Below are 14,329 nucleotides of genomic sequence, written 5' to 3' on the forward strand. Positions count from 1 at the left end.
CCCATGACCCGGCCATGACTTATACCTTAAATACCCGTCATTGAATCATGGGGAGGGAGGCCCAGGGGGTCCATGGCACCAGCTGTGGGCGCAGGGAGTCCAGGGGGCCCGTGGCACCATGTACTGGGGGAGAAGCCCCGGGGACCCACTGCCACTCCAGATGCTGCCAGGTGAGGGGAGCCCCAGGGCCAGCCCTGCTCCGGCCACCTCAGGACAGGTGCCAGGAGCCACTGAGCTGTGGCTGCGCCTGACACCCTTGGAACCACTGCTCAAGCTGCCCCCAGGCCAGCTGCTGGGGCAGCCATGGAGTCAGCCACAGTGGCCACTGCAGAAGTCACAGAATCTATGACTTGTGCAGCCTCCGTGACACAGAGGGATCCCTAATAAAGAGACAACCCCACCCCCTGCTGTGACTGCAGTTCCTGGAAGGAAAGAGAAGAACAGAAAGTGAAGAGAGAAGGAAAGAGAGAGACTCCCTGTCACCTCTCTCCCCTGCTCCCTCCCCCTTGTATTCTGTAACCCCATCTCACTGGGTTCCTGTGCTGGTGCCATGGGGTGACACTAGAGTTCTGGGGATTTGAGGAGGGGAAGGGGGCCTGGGCTCTTCACTTCTCAGCATTTCACACAAATTTGTCTTTGGGCTGAAATTTCTCCTGTTAGGCCTCTCAGTCAGAGCTGTACCCCACCCCTTCAGTGGGGGTGTGTGTAAATTGCAGAGCAGGCAGAGAAGTCGCCCATAAAGGGTCATATTGTTCTGGTGACTGGTTCGGACCTGGGTCACACGTCCTCTGACACAGGATCATGTGCAGAACATGGGAGATCTGGCTTGTCCTAAATGCTGTAGACTGTGAGTTCCTGGAAAGGGCAGGGAGAGGAGCAAGAGGAGAAAGGCAGAGACATTGGAGACGAGGAATTGGGGGGAGAAGGAGAGAACAGAGAGACAATAAATGATTGAAGCAGAACAGGTGTCCCAACTCCATCTTGCTCATCACAGGTGTTCAGAGAGACAGGTAGTTTTCCAGTGTCAAGTCTGAACTTTGATTCTAACAATGTGCATTGAAATATCAAGGGGATCTCCACATACCTGATCTCTTCCCTCTCCTTTTTAGTATTAATTTTTATTTTGATGTGTTTGGCTTAACCGTGATCGTCTCTTTCCCCACCTGTATTGCAATTTGGGGTTTATGTTTATTTTGCCTCCCTGTTGTTCATGTCATTATAATTGTAACAGCAAAGGAATCTGCAGTAGCAAAAACTGACTCAAAACTTCATTTCCCCATCATGCCGGAACATCCTACAAACAGCTCACGCAGCTGGAATCATAACACGCAAGGCCAGGGGATGGGAGATGCAGGTTTCCAAGGGTTCTGTCTTTCTCAGATGACACATTCCAGCCCCTTGTGTGCCTCCATCCTGTATGACCTGCTGGACTTCGACACATTTATTGTCTCATTCTGTAGATAATGTGATTGTAACACAACGTGACTGAAATTAAACCACTTCCAGATGAGGAAACAACAGAAGAGAAAATCCATTATTGCATTGGCTGGGAATCAAACCCAGATGAACTGCTTGGAAGACACCTACGCACACCACTATACCACCAATGCATCTCGCAGGAGTAGCTTTCCTGCAGGCTCTGTGTGCTGACAAAGGGGGTGACACATGACCATGGAGTTAATGAACAGGGTGGATGGGCTGGAAGCTGCCTGAGAGCTGGGGGCAGAGTTACCATCCCAGAGTGACTGAAAGGGGGCAAAGGTGAAAACAGATCTCATTGGAAGCTGGTCCCACACCCGCCCCGCCCCTAGGAGAGGGGAACTGAAGCTCAACTTCAATCACAGAAAAATCTTCCCTGAGAAGGAAGGGGACAGCTTGTTTTAAAGACCAGGTTTGTGTTTGTTTCTGGTACATACGGAGGGGCTGGGTAGTGCTGATTCCAGCCCCCAGACTCTGGGAGGATAAGGAACAAATTCAGGCTGCCAGTGACCTGCAGGAGGGAGATGATGTTTTGACAGTGACGGACGCCTCGTCCTAAAGGCCTTTGTCTGCTCCCTTCCAGTGACTGTTTGGCACAGGAATGCAGCCCCCACTCCTGGGTCTCTCCTGGGGAAATAATGTTTCTGTGCAAAACACCAAAGCTTTTAACAGAAAAGGAAATGGCCACACGATGGGACTAGTACATAAGGAATGAAACACAAGATCCTTCTCTCCTGTGCATTGACTTTTAACCTTGTTTGTGGTGGTGTTGTATCCATGTTGGTCCCCGGGGTCCTCTGGGGTGCCGGGCATTGGCCACTTTCGGGAGAGTGGGCTAGATGAACTGGTCTGACTCAGTGTGGCTGTTCTTATGTTATAACTGCTGGTTATGGAAGAGACGACCTTCCAGGCTACACAGAACTGAAGAAGTGTGTGGGGTTAGCTCCACAGCTTGTCTCTTTCACCAACAGAGGTTGGTCCTCTTACCCTCACCACCTTGTCTCTCTTGGACTCTGAAAAGTGCTTTCTCTACTCCCCTTGGAGAGAAGTTAAGTTTCCCTTTGGGCAACTATCAGGCTGAAGCAATTGTATTGACTGTGACACTAGAATTGAAGATTTAATATTATAAATAAGTGAGTCTAAACCTGAGGTTCTGGTTTTCACATTGGTTTTTCTAACTCAGTTCCCAGTTCTCTTCTAGAAAGGCCTCCAGGCTGCCTGCCCAGCCCAGCAAAAGTGGCCAGGAGAAAGCCCACACTGCTGCTCTTTCAGGTAGTTGAAGGCTGCTATCAAACCCCCCTCACTCCGTCAGTCCCCAGTCTGTGGAGTGCCTGGGATTCTTCCATCCTAAGTGCAGGACTCTGCACTTCTCCTTGTTGAACCTCCTCAGATTTCTTTTGGTCCAATCCTCCAATTTGTCTAGGTCACTCTGGACCCAAACCCTGTCCTCCAGCGCTTGGATTCTTTACATGCTTTCACAGAGCAAAGAGCACATATTCCATGATTTCATAGGGCAGAGTTTTGTGCTATCGGGAGCTTTCCCTGTGTGAATTTGACAGGTGGATCAACATAGAGACACATTGTGACCCTTCTCAGGGTGCTGAGGGCTGTGAGTCTCCTTGTTGCCACCTGCCACAAGGAAGAGGGAGTTTTGCATTTGGCAGCTGGATGTTAGTGACCAAACTCACCAGCCAGCTGGAACTCAAGGACCCTCCTCTGAGCTACAACAGCCACCTTAACCCTTGAGTTCCTTCAATGTGTCCCCCTCTGGGGTCCAGCCCAGATCACCAGATACTCGGTGAAATCCCAGATCCTCTCTTCCCCAAGTATCCCAGGTTACTAGTTTTACTGTGGACCATTGCTACTGTATTTCACACAACACCTGAGTCCAGTTATCGAACAAGCAAAAAATTTATTTAACAGTGGATAGAGATTTAAACAAACCAACGTGAGTGATGGAAACCAACTGTTACCAACTAAACAAAGGCAGAAAATGATAGAATAGAAAGGCCAGCACAAAAAACAGAGAGAGGAACAATAAGATACTAAAAGGACAATGGTTGGAACTCTCCATTTCTCTCCGTCTTTGGATTGATGGGTACTAGAGCTGTAGCAACAGTTGAGGAACCAGGGTAAATTAAATCTAAGGTTTGAGCTGCTAGTGAAGCATTTCCCACACTCACGGTATTCATAGGGCCTCTCTCCTCTGTGGATTGTTTGATGCCTAATAATGTGTGAAATGCGATTGAAGGTTTTCCTACACTCATGGCATTCATAGGGCCTTTCCCCTGTGTGGATTACCTGATGTACAGAAAGGGCTGAGCTGTGAGAGAAGGTTTTTCCACACTCCCTGCATGTATTTTTTCTCTTTCGCCTGAGGATTTCCTGCTGTGTTGTGGTTTCCATGAGGACCTTCTGAGTTCCCCAACAGGAAATAAATTTATCCACTTTCTTCCCTGGCTGGTTTCCTTGATCTGTTTTTGGTCTGTGCTGAATCTCCCAGGATTTTCCCTGCTCATGACTCCTGGACACATTCCTTTTCGATCTTTGCGATAATGGTCTGTTTTTACCCACTGGCTCAACATTTTCAGGCTGAGAATTCTGCTCCTCTTTCTCACATGCCATTGCATCACCTGCTGTGATAGAGACAGAAACCTCAAACAGGGATGGAAAGGGGAAGACCAAACAAAAACAAGTGCTGAAGACAGGTCAAATAAAAATCAGGAGCTGAACTCCCCCAAAGTCTTCCCCCAAATAGGAGAGAGGAGGGGGATGAATTCAGCCTTCACATCCCATCCAAATACGCAGGGGGAAGGGAGGAAGCTACTGCCTGGTGTCTGCTAGGATCTATAGGAAGCCATGAGCTATATTTACCCTGAGGATATGACCCCTGCAAGGGACAATAATGAACTGAGAGACCTCCCCAAGGGCTTTGTTGGGCATTCCAGATGTTTCCTTCAGGCACTTACAGATTCTGAGGTGGTTTAATGTTTCCTCACCTGTGCAGGGAGATCTCAGGATCTCTCTTTCCTCTGAACCCTGGAGGTCTGGGACCCATGGCTCTTCCCCTTGTTCCAGCTGGGAGATCACATCACGCTGGAAAACTAGAAACCCTGCTCAGATGAAAGAAAACAAAGGAGTTCAGATGATTTCATAAGACTTGGTCATAAAAAAAAAACTTTCTATTCATTTAACCTCAATGCTTAGTGTGACCATGTGGCCTGTACTTCCTGTGTTCCAAACACAAGATTCACAGCCCCAGGGGCAGTTCTCACTGAAAATGCCAAGATCAGGGCAGGCTGAAAAAGGGAGAGCAGATGCTCCCAAAACTGCTGGTTAACACTGAAGTTAAACTCACCGACCAGTCACCAACTGTGCTTCTGATCCCCCACACGGGTAATCGAGAAGCTGAAAAAAGAAATCACACGGCCCCCTTTATTCCATCCCAGTTCTCTGGCTCCTAATCAGCAGCGAGGTCCAGTACAGTGAGAGGTTATTTAAAAACTCTGCTCACATAAACAAAGTGTTCCTCTGACCCCAAAGGCTCAGCCACATCACCAGGTCAGTATAGGTTTGGATATTACCCAAAATTCCATCCTTCCAGACAATCCTTTAACATCTAAACTAAAGGTTTAAACGAAAGAAAGACAGAAAGAAGTTAAATGGGAAAGCAGTCAGATACATTCCAAAATGGATATATCAGGTTCTTAGGAGTATTGGTGAGTTGCTGGCTTGAAAGTCCGTCTGGAACACATCCACAGTTTGGATGGGTCATTCAGTCCTTTGTTCAAGGCTTCAGTTTGTAGAGAAGTTGCTCCAGAGGTAGGAAGGGGGATTGAAGACAAAATGGAGATGATGCAGCTGCCCTTTATATTCCTTTTGCCATGTGGCCTGTACTTCCTGTGTTCCAAACACAAGATTCACAGCAAATGGCATGGAAAAGCCTTGGAGTTCTCAGTAGAAAGGCATACCCCGGCATGTCTTGCTGACTCAATAGGTGTATCCCCTTGGCCCTTTCCATGGGCTCATTGTACAGCTGATGATCGTCAATGGGCCATCAAACAGGCTAGGCAGTGTTGTTCCCAATATGTCTGGGGGTGTCACCCAGAAACACTGCACAAGTCTGGAAATACAGATATACCCTACATATCTATAACTCACAATACAAAGGTGATACAAACATAGAAATAATATTATCATACTTGGCAAATCATAACATTTTTACTGACACCTTACATGGCATATCTAGCACGATTCATTATTATTTTATTATTAATACCAAAGTGTCTCACAATTCCATACAGTGTCACACTTGGTAAACCAGTGAATTCCCAGGACCAGTTCCCCAGGGCCTTGAAGATGCCGAACACTATCCTTATAAGGGATTGAAATACCCACATATCTGCTGGGAACACACACACAGACACTGTGTCTGTCTATACCCCTGTGTTCACTCTTCTAGAAAATTATGATCAATTTTGTACACAGTATGGCTTGTGAGGTATCATTTGAAAACGCATAATCTACTGAATATTATCCTCCTGTTAAAATGTGTAGTAACACTGTATGTAAAGTTATGAGATTTTACAGTATGAGATTACTGAAAATGTTACAATTCTGGGGAACACGCACAGACCAGTTCCTCAGAGACATCAAGGCAAACAGCTGGTCAAACAGCCATTCTCCTGTAGGGGGAAGGTGTGAAGAAGACATTTACATTCCATCACAGGGACCTCTTGAAGCTGTTGTGGAAAACGACCACATGATTGATTTTGAACCAGCTCAGACTGAGACTTTTTTCTTGGTTAAAAGTGCGTAGGGGGCAACAGCTATTGGAATACTGTCCCCCTGAGCTAAAAATCACACAAGCCTTTTAAAGCTTAAAACCCCAAACAACGACACATATGTTGCACGTTAATTACCTTATTTGGAATATATTGCAAAGTATGATGCAAGCAATGTTGGAAATAATTAAGAAAGGGTTAGATACGACAGAATATATCATATATCATAATTGTAAAAACAGCAAATAAATCCATGATAGACCCACATCTTGAATACTGCATGCAGATGTTGTCGCCCCATCTCAAAAAAAGATATATTGGAATTGGAAAAGGTTCAGAAAAGGGCAACAAAAATGATTAGGGGTATGGAACAGTTATGCCAGACCTAACCCCCAGTTTCACTTGAGTAAACAGGAGCTATTTGACACTGTGCGATACGGCTCCTGTGCTCTGTTCCCAAAGTGTTCTGCAGCAGGGGAGGGTCTCTGGTAGTGTGTGTGTGTCACTGGCATATTGGGGTGATGCTGAAACAGGACAGAGTAGAGGTGGCATTGTGGGGCTGGCGTGAACCTTAACTCTTCATTTCCCCTTCCAAGAACCGAGGGGACAGAACTCCTTACCCAGCGAGGTCACAGTCTCATAGTTCTCCTGCATGACATCCCAGTAGAGGGCTCTCTGAGCGGGGTCCAGCAGAGCCCACTCTCCCCTGGTGAAATGAACAGCCACCTCCTCGAAGGTCACCGGCCCCTGAAAGAGCAAGAGTCCAACACTCAGGACCTCTTTCCCCACTCACAGCCCCACTATTTGTGGCAGAGAGGAGCCAATCAAATGGAAGCTCTGGGTGGATCCCACTCAACAGAGTCCCACCCTGACCCCGCTCAGCGTATCCAGCAAATACCAGGGTGAGGGGACAAAGCGAGAGCCCCTTGTCTCTCCCAGCAGATCCATCACACACCTACTGGCCACCGACTGATACAGGAGATGGAGCCCCTAGCAGGGTCCAGGGAGAGCTCCCTGGTAGGAAGCCCAATAGCCTCCTCATTGTGAAAAGTGGGATACGAAGGGAGAGGCAGCTCCAATAAGCCTGACTCATGGGTGCCCCCTTCATATCTCACAGCAGCCGCTGGTTAGTGAGGTCAGGCTCCAGCACTGGGAGTCTGGTCAGTTTGACTAGCTCCATGTAGGTGGGCTATTTTCTTTCTTCACAAATTAGGACATTTCCACCTCCGAACTTCCTGGGTCTGTACCTAGAATCTAGGCCACTTATTAAATAACTCCCAGCAGGTTTGCCACACCCTGGCCTCCTCCTTTCTCCACCCTGTGCATTTCCTGCCCCGCTCCAACCTCCAAACCAGACTGTGCAAACCTTCCCATCTCCGGTGTATTTGCTCTCCCTCTCCTCCAGCAGGAACCCACCAGCAACCCCCTGATAATCTCTACCTGAGTTGGCTCCACTGCAGCCATTTCTCTTCCCTGTCCCACGCCAGGCTGGGATGCGCTGGAGCAAAACATGGATGTCATTCTGCAGCCTGTCTGGGGGAGAAGGGCAGTTGTGGGTGTTTCAGAACCGGTTTTAGTTAATTACACATCAGAATCCCCCAGGCCCTTTCCCTGCAGACAGACACCCTAGATTCTGCCATGCTGGGAAATGCTCAATCTGTTTATTACAATGTAGATCTGGCCCCTGCTGCCAGGCTAAGCCCACATTGACATTTATAACCTCCCTTCTCCCTCCCCTCACCCCACCGGCCAGAGAACCCCCACCAGATCTTCATTGCCAGGTTGGGAGTCCCAAAGTGTTTCCCCCCTCCCCCCAAGAGACCCCAAAAGCCAGAGACCCCAAAAGAGACCCCCACTGGGAACTCAGTCCCTCACTGCCTGCCTAGGACACCCTCCGCCCCTGCCCTCCAGCAGGATCTGCCCTGCCTTTGCCTGGCACCCTCCTGCCCCTGCGGGATCCTGATGCTTTACAGGGCACCCCTGGCCTAGCGCCGGGGATTCTCCCACACACACTCTGTGCACTGGGCACGGCAGCAATCCCAGGAGTCTGCGGGGGAAGCCCAGACAGAGCCCCTGGCTCAGCACCAGGCTCCCTCTAACCCCCTGTCCCAGCTCCCCAAGAGACACCCACCCCGGCTGTTCTGCAGCCCCCAGCGATACCCACCTCCAGGACCCACAGCCTCAGGGCTGGGCACATCACAACCACCCTCTGAAACCCCAAATCTCCAGAACCCACCAACCTCACTAGGGTACCCCCTGCCCAGCCACCCAGAGGCCTCCCCCCACCACACTCCCCCTGCCGCTGCTATCTCCCCACCCAGCCCCACCCCCACCCAGCCACCCTGTTACCTCACAGTGCCTGAGAAGTGGATAGAAAGTGACCACCGCCCCCTGCTGGCCAGTCACACAGGCAGAGGGAGCCCTGGGGGATGCCTCTTGAACTGGAGTATGGAAGGCCTGGAGGGACAAAATAGATAAGAAATGTCCATGGCCTGTCACTACCAAATAATGGCCACCATGGATCCACCCCAGAGGTGGCTGCATCTTAGCACTGCGGGAAGCAACCCCTCACCAAGGCCATTTGCCATGGGGTTTGGGATACTTCTCAACTCACACTGCACTCAGAGTGACCTCCTCATCCCGTGCCAGCTGGAGAAAAGAAAAGAGTCCAGCCAACTCTCCCGTTACCAGCTGGGAACCACTGATCCCCAAACAGGGGGAGGCCTCTGGCTTTGATGTGTATTAAATATCTGGCTGGTCTCTTTCTTTGGCAAACATTTTAACAGAGGTAAAGGAGGGAACAAATGATTCGCAAAGGAGTCTGGAAAGATGATCTCTGGGCAATTTAACCCCCTACAACATCCAGGATGGAGAAGAACTCAGGGCAACAGGTTCCCTCGAAGGAAGAAGTTGCTGGGATTTAGAAACATGGGGAACAGCCCCAAACCCGATAGGATTTTTAAACTGACATTTGATAATGACACAGAAAGAGGCAAAACCTGAGCTTTGAGAGCAACGTTCAGAAATGAAAGAGTTCCCAATCTGAGAGATTTTGGATCCATTTTGCAAATTAGAGAGAGGAAAGTGGAAAATCAGAGGGATTTTATATCAGTTGTTGATAGGAGGTAAAATATGAGTGTTTCACATCAATATTTGATAAATGAATAAAGAGGAAATGGGCAACATTTGCAAACATTTTATATCCAGGTTCAAGAATCTGAGAAAAGGTGTAAATCTGAGATTTTCTTGGTATTTTATAATTAGAGAGACAGGGGGAAATCTCAGGGCATATTCAATTAGACATAGACAACTAGAGAGAAGTGGGGCAAACATTTAGGTTATTTTATATGAACCTTTGAGATTTGCAAGGAAAATGTGTCACAAACTGCGTATTTGATAACATGAGAGAACCACCAAGATCTGAGGGGATTTTATATTGCTGTTAACGAACTAGTGGAAAAGGGGGACTGTTGGACTGGATTTTATACGACTGTCCAATACATAAACACAAAGTAATGGTTCCCCCCACCCCCACCATTGCCATGGGCAGCAGGGAGCCCTTTGAGGAGCTGATTAAAAGGGCAAGGGAGGGGGAGCTGAAAGGTCCCTGGATAAAGGAAGGGGGCAGCAGTGGGGGATGGACAGGTGACTGGCAACTGATGGTTGGGGGCAACTGTGCTGGTAGTTAGGGGGCAACAACTGGGATTGGGAAACTGGGGTCTGGGCAGTCCCCATGGGACACGTGCGCCTCCCTTCCCTGCCCTGGCAGAGACCCGGCATCTCATAGACTATCAGGGCTGGAAGGGACCTCAGGAGGTGTCTACCCCAACCCCCTGCTCAAAGCAGGACCAATCCCCAACTAAATCCCCAAATGGCCCCCGCAAGGAGTCAGCTCCCACCCCTGGGTTTAGCAGGCCAGTGCTCCAACCACTGAGCCATCCCACCCCCACTCCAGGGGCAGCCATGTGCTGGGGAATGACTCAGGGCAACAATTTCCCACCTACACAAGGACAAATCGCTGCAGATAAAATGGGTGGGAAAATGCCCCTCACTAGAGAAGATTTTAAACTGACGTTTGAGACTCATGGGGAGAACGGGGGAAATCGGGGGGGACGGGAGAGCTGATCATTGGAGGGGATGGGGGGGAATCGCCCCAGATTTTATAGCCCCATGTGAGATACTGAGAGAGAAAAGGGGCAGAACTAGAGAGAATTTGTATCGGCGTGAGAGGCAAGTGGCACAAACAGGGACAGGATCCAATTAACCCCCCTCCCCCCTTCGCCCACCTGCCACTCCCCGGGAATTTCCTGGCTGCCCAGAGACAGTTCAACACCCCCGCGTCCCACTGACCTTCCCCTACAACTCCAGCTTCTCCTCCCTGCCTGACACCCCCATCTCCCCCACCACAGGATCCCCACCAGGCCCCAGTCTCTGCCCCCCAAATCCCACTGGGGCTGAGGCAGCTATGAGGCTTCTCCCAGGTTACCCGGGGCAGAGTCACTTTCCTGCCCAGCCCCAGTGCCCCCCCCCCCCCCCCGAGGGGCTCATCACTCTCCGGCTCGGGAGCGCTGGGAAGACCCGACCGTGGAGGGGCCGTCGCTGGGGGGGGACGGCCCCGCGCAGGCGCTGAGCACGTCCTTATATGACTTCTGTGGCAGGAAAAGTGCTGAGGAGATGGAACGCTGAGGGCTGGTTTTGGCGGGAAAAACCGGTTTGGACTGGTTTGAGCCTGTCCCCTGATGGTAAACAAGTCCCCTCTCAGAGCTGGAGTCCAGGGGTCAATAGTTCATATGCTCCAGATTGGATCTTATTTTAAAGCCAGTGATTTACTTCATAAACACCTTATTAACCAACTAATTAAACCTATTGAACAGTTTATACTTCTCACACCTAACAATGAGATCAAAAAAAGAACACAGACAAACTTGGTCAGTAACGGCTAATGTCCCAACTGGGAAGCACGTGAGCTTGTTGCAGAGCTGCTGCTCAGGGACAGGAACCTCCTGGCACCCAGCCTCCAAAATCACTCAGGCTGCACTTTCTGCACGACTAGGTGCTGGCTGAGGGGGGCGTGGGAACTGGTGGCCTCTGCTGCAGGTGATGGGAATCTCAGGTATTTAAAGCCATGGCCTAGAGGAGGGAAGTGCCTAACTCCAGAGTCTGCAGCTGCCTAGGGCCAGGGCTGAGAATTTAGAGTCCCTAGTGCAGCCGTTGCAAGGTTCAAGCATGCTCAGTCCTGGCATTGCCACCCCTCCTGCGGCTAGTAGCTGCAGCTGGCTAAGGCTGGCCTCTGGGAACTGGCCCCATGGCTGTAGCCAGAGAAGCTGCAGGTGGCTCTGTGACTACTGGGGCCATTAAGCTAGAGCAGCTAAAGACACTGGAGTTCACCTCAAGGAACAGAGGTCACCAGTAGGACAGGAATGTCAGGCGGAGCAGGGAAAGAGGGAGCAGGTCAGGCTGGCAGAGGGAGCTTCCAGCTGGGTGGGAGCATGTCCAAAGTGGAAAGGAAACAAGCATGGGGAGAGGTGGTGGGGACCAGGTAGCAGACTAGCATGTAGATGGGAGCAGAGGGAGAGAGGCTGGTGGCTTCAGATTCCCAAGGGCTAAGTCCTGACCTTGGGGAGATGGTGTTTGCAGGTGGCTGGCTCACATGGCAGGATGGTGGCTGAGGGAGGGATCTGTCAGAACTGATCAGGTGTCTGCTGGCTTTAGAACTGAGCTGAGACTAGGACCACATGCCGTGACTGGGGACGTGGGGGGTACTGGAGACATGGCTAGAGAAGGTCTGAATGAGGAAGGAGATAAATCTGTGGGGAGTTTGCTTGATCACTATGAAAGTTCTGCTCACTGTGGACACTGGTAAACCCACATGGGTGCACAGCTCAATAAGAAAACCCGGGGGCTGAGGGAGCTGTGTATGGCAATGCGTACAGTCACGGAGAGGTGTGTGATCAAAATGAAAAATGTCTCTGAGGTTCAGCACTGGGTATGCTATGGCACCAATGGCACAGCCCCACCAGGCCCACACTCGGAGTCCACAGTGACTACATAGGGGCCTACAAATATGTTTGGTACCAGGTCCCACAGAAGGTTAATCCGGCCCTGACTGCCCAAGCACTATTTCAGCCACACATTTTTGGATGGACCTCCCACAGTGGGAGCTGCCGAGCCCTCCCCCACAACACACACACACACACCCCTCCTGGTGTTGGGAGGGGAACAGGAGAAAGGAGAAAAGAAGCAAGAGAAGAAGAGAAAGGAGGGAGGAAGAGGTGAAGCAAAAAGAACAAACCCCAATGTCCTCAGTGATTCTAAGGGACAAAATCCCAGATGTGCAATAAAATTCTGCCTCCTTAAGCTCATGTTTTCCATGCCTAGAATTCAACTCTCACCAGGTGGATCAGACTGAACAGGTTTCAAACCTCCAGGAGGCTCTTACCTTCTAAACAGGGACGGCTGTTTTCTAGTAAAATCACTAAAAGGGAAGGAGAAAACTCGAAAGAGGTCCCTCCTGGTGCTCACGTCCGTGAGCCCGAATACTCTCTCAGTCCTCAAAGAGAGACCTGGAGAAGGAGACTTGCTGCAGCAAAGCCACAGGGGTCTCTGAGGTTTCCCTGGCCCCTTGCCCCTGTCCTGCCTGGCTGATGTCAGCATCTCTCTGTGAGGTCACCACCTCCCCACCACCTTGGACCAATAGTCTCAGGTCCTGCAAAAGGCCTTTGTGATGTCACTGCTGCACCCCTCCCTTGCTGTGCCAATGTCCTGCCCGTGGCCAGGCACTTTGGAGGTTTGAGCTACTCCCTGTGGATCACCCCACTCAAGGAGCGTTCGTTCTAGGCAGCAAGCCGACTAGACAGGGAAACATCAGACGCTGCTCCCAATGCTACACTCAGTTTTTTAGAAATTAGTCGACTTTATGGCCAGAAGAGACCATTAGAGCATCTAATCTGACCCCCTGCGTATCACAGTCCTCCTTTATGACACAATAGCTACTTTTGCGGCAAACACATTCCAGAAAGGCATCTAGTCTTCATGAAATGACATCAAGAGATGGAGAATCCATCACTTTCCTTGGTAACTTGTTCCTGTGGTGAATCATCCTCGGTGCTGAATATTTGTGCCTTAGTTGTAATATGAATTTGTCTCTTTTCACCTTCCAGCCACTGGGTCTTCTTATGCCTTTCTCTGCTATTTTAAAGAGTCCTTTAATATCCCATCTTTTCTCTCCATTAAGGCAGTTCAACACTTCAGTGAAGTCACCTTTCAATCTTCTTTTGATCAGCTAAACAGGTTGAGCTCTTTCAATAGCTCCCTAGAAGGCATTTTCCTCCAGACCTCACAACATTTGGTGGCTCTTTCTGCCCCAGCTCCAATTTCACAACATCTTTTTCAAATGAGGACACCAAAGCTGAAGGCAGTATTCCAGTATCAGTCTCACTGATGCCATGTCACCTCCTGTGACATTATTGACATAATCTGGGAACTGTATAGATCACTGTTGCGACCGCTGTTCTATAGTTGCAGCCAATATTGTAGAAAGGTGTCGTGCAAGGGGTCTATGGAGAGGTTCTGATTGGTTGATTATAATGATGCCATCTCTAGATGTGTATCATTTTTGTAGTTGACGTTATGAATATTGGCTCTATGCTGCCCGTATTTCAATCTTGTGCTCTGCTTCCGGTGTCAGTTCTGTCTAGCCTGCTTGATGGCCCATTAAGGACCATCAGCTATACAATCGCCCCATTGAGAGAAGGCAGATACACCTTGTGACTCAGCAAGGTCTGCAGGGACCTGCCTATGGAGAGAACTCTAAGGTTTTTCTGTGCCACGTGCTGGATAGAGTGTCCTTGGGACAAAGAAAGCAAAGACCATATGGCAAGAAGCAGCAAAGAATCCTGTGGCACCTTATAGACTAACAGATGTTTTGCAGCATGAGCTTTCGTGGGTGAATACCCACTTCTTCGGATGCAAGCAGTGGAGAGTCTGTATTTGTGCAAGTTTCTTCATGAGGTTGATGGATTTCCACTCCATACGGCTAAATGCAGTGCCTTGCATGGTGTCAAGTA

The sequence above is a fragment of the Mauremys reevesii genome, linkage group 14, assembly GCF_016161935.1.
Source record: "Mauremys reevesii isolate NIE-2019 linkage group 14, ASM1616193v1, whole genome shotgun sequence".
NCBI lineage: Eukaryota > Metazoa > Chordata > Testudines > Geoemydidae > Mauremys > Mauremys reevesii.